The sequence below is a fragment of the Cornus florida genome, unplaced genomic scaffold, assembly GCF_030987335.1.
Source record: "Cornus florida cultivar Cherokee Brave unplaced genomic scaffold, ASM3098733v1 CherokeeBrave_3.0.0_Hap2_Chr10, whole genome shotgun sequence".
Taxonomy (NCBI): Eukaryota; Viridiplantae; Streptophyta; class Magnoliopsida; order Cornales; family Cornaceae; genus Cornus; species Cornus florida.
This window is the reverse complement of record NW_026775580.1, coordinates 12220639-12226726: the sequence shown is the minus strand read 5'-3', so window position 1 is coordinate 12226726 and position 6088 is coordinate 12220639. Positions and strand designations below refer to the sequence as shown.

Genomic DNA, 6088 nt, shown 5'->3' with positions numbered 1-6088 from the left:
GCCCATGTTGCACCTCAAATTGCTAATCCTCCGCTTGCTTTAAGAGATCACTATGTGCCTAATGAATACAATGCACCTATATGCATTCAATTGCCAACATTTAAAGCACATCACTATGAAATTAAGCTACAAACCATTTAAATGCTTCCTAACTATCATGGACTTCCAAGTGAAGAACCTTACAAGTATTTGGATGAGTTTCTTGAAGTATGTTCCACCGTAAAATATACGGACATGCTGAAAGAGGTCTTAAGACTCAAACTTTTTCCATTCACCTTAAAAGACAAGGCAAAGTATTGGTTTAACAATCTTAGGCCTTTTTCAATCACTTCTTGGGCAGAAATGCAACAAGAGTTCTTGAAGAAGTATTATCCGGTTTCTAAGACCAATGCCATGAGAACCTCAATTTGGGAATTTTCACATGGGGATGGAGAAACGTTTCATGAGGCATAGGAACGCTTTAATGAATTGCTTAGGAAGTGTCCACATCATGACATGCCCAAATGGCAATTAGTTCAATATTTCTTTGAGAGCTTACCGAACAATTACAAAGGCATGGTTGATGCTTCCATGGGTAGCTTATACATTGATAGGAATGAGGATGACGTATGGCATCTTTATAAGAGCATGAGTGAAAATTCTTTGCATAGAACATTATTATCCAAGAATGGTAGAAATTCACAAGGTAGGAAGAGTGTTGGCTTACATCAAGTCGACCATTCAAATGAAATAGCTGCTGAAATGAAGTCTTTATCTCAAAGGTTTGATCAATTTTTGATTAACCAAAACTCAGTGAACAAAGTATCTTCCTTCCCTAACCATTCTCATCGTGCATCAAATGAAACATGTATGACTTGTTCTAGTGTTCTTCATTCTACTTCTCATTGTCCTCATGGACAAGTGCATAATGAACCTAATGAACAAGTCAATGCAGCTTTTGTGAACTAAGGGAACAATCCTTATGGTACTCATTATAATCCAAGTTGGAGAAATCATCCGAATTTCTCTTGGAAAAACCAAGGAGAGAGCTTAAACCCTTCCCAAGGCGGTTTTCAAGGGAAGTACATTCCACCTCCACTTCAAAGCCAAGGATCCCAAGGCTATAGACCTTATCAATCACAAGGGAATCAATTTGCTAACTCTCATTTTCCCAACCAATCTTATTCCCAAGGAAATGCTAGAAGTCCGCCTTTAAAGAAAAAGTTTTGAATGCTTTGGGCACTCTTAAGGCAAACACACAATTGCTTCATTCACACTCTCAATCTATTGCGAAGCTAGAAACCTAAGTAGGGCAAATAGAAAGCACTCTTAATGTAAGAGAGAAGGGAAAGATGCCTATGAATGCCCCACCTAAGCAACAATGTGTTGTGGAAACCCATTCCTCATCGGAAGGCCACACCATTGAGCATGTTGATGCGGTGACTACCTTACGGAGTGGTAGGATTGTGGACAATCAAGTCGAAAAGTTCAATGAAGAGAGTGAACCGGTGCAACCTCAAGTTATCACCAATCCCGTTTCACATCCCATTCCTCCTTCATTGCATATACATGATCTTGTAAATGAGAAAGCTTCAAAATGTGATTTGAAAAATGATTTTGAAAATGATTTGAGGAAAGATTTGCTGAAAAATGAATTTTAAAAGGTTTTGTTGAAAAATGATTTGAAATAAAGTGATTTGAAAAATTCTTGTGTTGAAGAGTTTTCAAAAGAAAATGCTGAAAAAGTGTTTGAACCAAAAGCTCCATTTTCGGATGCCTTAAAAGGATCCATTTCAAAAGACAAGCGAAAGGCAAAAACCAATGAAATCATGGAAATGTTTAGGCAAGTGAAAGTCAATCTTCCACTTTTGAATGCAATCAAGCAAATTCTGGCTTATTCCAAATTCTTGAAAGACTTAGGCACCCAAAAACAGAAGAACAAGAACCAAGAACCAAGAAAAGTGGTTTTAACCAAGTAAGTGAACTTAGTTTTGCAACATAACACTTTAACAAAGTATAAGAACCCCGGTTCACCTACTACTTCATGCATCATTGGTGATCATATCATTAATCGGGCGCTTCTTGACTTAGGAGCAAGTGTTAACCTTCTTCCATACTCGGTTTATGTCAAATTGGGCCTAGGTGAATTGAAACTGACGTCGGTAGGTTTACAACTTGCCGACCGATACATTAAGAAGCCTAGGGGTATAATCGAGGATGTATTGATAAAGATTGACAAATTCTTCTTCCCCGTTGATTTCGTTGTCATTGACACGGAACCGGTCCCCAATCCTAAAAGCCAAATTACCGTTATCCTTGGCCGTCCTTTCTTAGCAACCGCTAATGCCAACATCAGTTGTAGGATGGGTATAATGAAGATCTCATTTGGCTACATGAAGGTGAAGTTAAATATCTTCAACCCCACACCCAACTCATTTGACAAATATGAAGGAGAGGTTAATGTTGTAGATAAATGCTATGATCTTCAATGTCAAGGAAGTGAGCTTTTGTGTAAGACCAAAACTTCAAAGGAATCATCTTCAACCTTGCATTCTCAAAGTCTTGTTTTAAATTCTTGCCTTGAAAGGGCATGGAAGCCCAAAGATTGTGATTGCATTGACAAGGGATCAAAAGTTTCTTTTGAGCTTAATCCAACAAGTTCTTCAAATAACCATTTGTTGGGTGAAGTTCAAAGCATCTATCACCCCAACAAGGAGGGGATGCATAACAAGATCTTTGATCCGGGCTAAAAGAGCCCAATGTCTTGCTAGAGACATTAAAGACTAGCACGACATTTCGTATGGTGTTAAAACCCTATTCCTCCCTCATTTCTATCTTAAATTTCATTTCTTGCGAAGTCTAGATACTTGTTTTTGGTTCATATGCATTGCTAGGAATTGTGATTAGGATTGCATGAACTTTTATGTTGTGATTGAGCATTTTGCATAAGTTCGATCGATCTCAAATGAGAGTTCGATCGATCGAACTTCCACCTGCATCCAACACTTAGAAAAATTTTCGACCTACATCCACCTGCATCCAAATCACCTCTCTATCCCATGGTTCAAACTTATTCTCAGATCGATCAGAAGACCTTAGATCGATCCAACTTCAAAGTTCGATCGATCTTGAGTTCTAACACTTAACCAAATTTTTGAACCAAAAACCTGCATATTTTTGCTCTGTCTGATCGATCGAACATTTTGTTCAGATCGATCTTAGTTCTTCATCTCACCATTTTTGACTTTGTTTGACTTTTTAATTTTAAAAATCCAAAAATATTTTTATTTTATTTTCTGTTTCAAAAATCCCAAAAAGATTTTATTTTATTTATTATTATTATTTAAAAAAAAAAGGATTTTACTTTATTTATTTCAAAAATCCAAAAAGATTTTATTTTATTTTTACTCTTATTTTTCAAAAATTCAAAAATATTTTCTATTTTTTAATTTTAATTTTAATTTTTTAAATTTAGTTTTTAATTTTCAAAAATTTCAAAAATTCCGAAAATACTTTGAAGAGAGATCATCACAGTTCGATTGATCTGAAATCTCAGTTGATCGATCGAACTGAACGGGAAATTTTTTTTTTAAATAGAACCTGAGGGTCTCAAGATCGATTCATTAGATTGATCCAACCCTCCAAACCCTTGTCCCTCATTCCCGTCACCACTGTGCACCCATCTTTATCATCTTCTCCGGCGAGATTCGGTGAGCGTTGACTTCTCTCTTCTCTTGGATTCCATCACCCCCTTCGCATCTCATCCACTTCTCTCATATTTTAGGTGAGATCTGAGATCCACTTTGTGATTTAAGCTTCTATTTTATGTATTCGTACTTTACATGCTAGATCCATGATATTTTGATGATGAAATCCACCATTGATGAAGCTTGAAACATTGTGTATATATGTGTTTGTATATATTTGAGTTTTGATTTGTTTTATAGGAGTATGGGCTTTGGAAAGTGAGTAGGGTTAAAGAATTGTTGTGTTGATGGGCCCACGACACTGTTCGTGAAGGCCCCGTGCCATCTACGTCACAGATCTGTGACCTTTCGATTTTCATCTTCGCATAGTTCGATCGATCAAACTTCTATCTTAGATCAATTTTGAGAGATCGATCGAACTCATCTTTTTCAGTTTCTTAGATCGATCGAAGTTTTGAGATCAATCTCACATTTTTTGTGATCGATCGAACTTCACATATTTCATACACACATTCCATGCATCTTATCTTGTGTCCATGCTATCTCATTCATGCCCAATGCCTGTGATATTCCACATTGGATGCATTTCATACTCATATTGCTTAGCATGTTCACCTCCTGTCACTTGTATAGATTCATGTCATATATGTTTTGTCTATCTTATTTGGCATGCATGTTTCTATTTTGTGCTTTCAATTCTTTATTCTGGCACTGACTCCCTTTGCAAGTTTTAAATTATTTTTCAGGCCATGACTAAGCGCAAGACTATTGCCAAGAGGCAACATGGGCCTCAGAGATGTATCAAACCCAGGATAGAGGACCCAGTAGAGCCCTCTCATATACAGGAGGAGCCATTAGAGCCTACTCCACCTCAGTCACCTTCTCATGAGGCTGAGGCTGATCATATTCTATATACTTCTGAGGCTCAGCCTGCATTTACACCATCTTCATCTCCATCACAGGCTCAGGCTAAGCATTCACCATTACCATCTCCACCACACCAGCCAGCTCGAGAGCGTGACAGGCCCATGCCTAGATATGCACATATGATAGTGGACCATGAGTCAGTTTTTGACATAGATTTCTTCTCCAGATCGGTGTTGACCCGATCAGCTTATGATGATATTATCTAGAGGGGCCTTGCACCTATTCTTGCCCCAATTACTGAGCCAGTCTACCCGCTAGTACGGATGTTCTTCCAGAACCTCCGACCATCCCCGCGTACCACGGCAGAGCTGGTCATTACCATAGATGGCCATCAGATTTCTATTATTATGGACACACTATCCAGATCATGCCATTGTCCACACTGATGCCCTCCAGAGCTACAAGAGCTTTATCCTAGGCTATGTTGGCCTTCTTATGCTGACATGGCAGTATTTCTGATAGGTCACCATGCCGATGGTGAGACTTTTGCCACTCGCACTTATCTTCTAAATGACCTATGGTTCTTTGATTCCGTTCTCCTTCGGAACATATATATGGCTGGGCATAAGATTCAGCGGCGAGGAGACTATCTGATAGCCCTCGATGCATTTTATACAGGCCACTGGGTATCTATCCCTGCGCTCATCTGGAGCATGATGAGGAAGCTCTTCGATGAGTATATCAGCAAGGAGAAACCCAGAAGGGCTAAGTCTCTCCCATTTGGCCACCTCATCACCAGATACCGATTGATCAGCGCTATCCTTTCCATCCTCTGGAGCACCCTGAGAAAGGTTCCTGTCACTTCTTGAAGAAAGACTGGGATAAGAGCTACAATGCTATTATCACCAGACTACAGGACCACACAATAGTGGCTGCAGAGGAGCTTGAGGATGAGGAGGCAGAGGCAGCAGCAGAGGCAGTAGCAGCAGACCCCACAGCAGACGATGTATCAGTAGGTCCAGCTGCCGAGCACATAGACATTGATTTAGAGCGACCTAGAGATGAAGCAGAGCAGTACTCTCCAGTTGGGTCGCCAATACACAAGGAAGAACAGACTCAGGATCTTTCTTTTGATTCATCTGTACCTGAGGCTCCTAGTCAGACCCCCGGCTTTGGAAAGCGTCTTCAAGCTCTTGAGGATGCAGTGGTTGCTATCAGAGCTGACACTGCTGCCATTCGAGCCGATGCTATAGCCCACCGAGCTTATTTTGCTACATTCTGCACGAATGTCATGACTGTACTCCGAGACTTATCTCACGATATCCGCGAAGCTTGCCCTGCCTATCCTGCCTCGTCCACCTGAGATTCGCAGTTTAGTCTATCTTTTTATACTACACCTCTGTGATCTATACTTTATTTTTGTCACTGTATATTATTTGCAGCCGGATATGTCGACTTTACTCTTTTGATGTACTCTATACTTTATTTTTTACATATATGTTTTTGCTATGGATGTCATCGATTATGTTCTCATA

The 6088-nt window shown here is 39.5% G+C and overlaps 1 pseudogene; it reads right to left on the bottom strand.

Moving 5' to 3' along the window:
- Positions 1-398: 398 nt before the first annotated feature.
- LOC132280457 (small nucleolar RNA R71) lies at positions 399-497 on the bottom strand (annotated as a pseudogene).
- Positions 498-6088: the final 5591 nt, after the last annotated feature.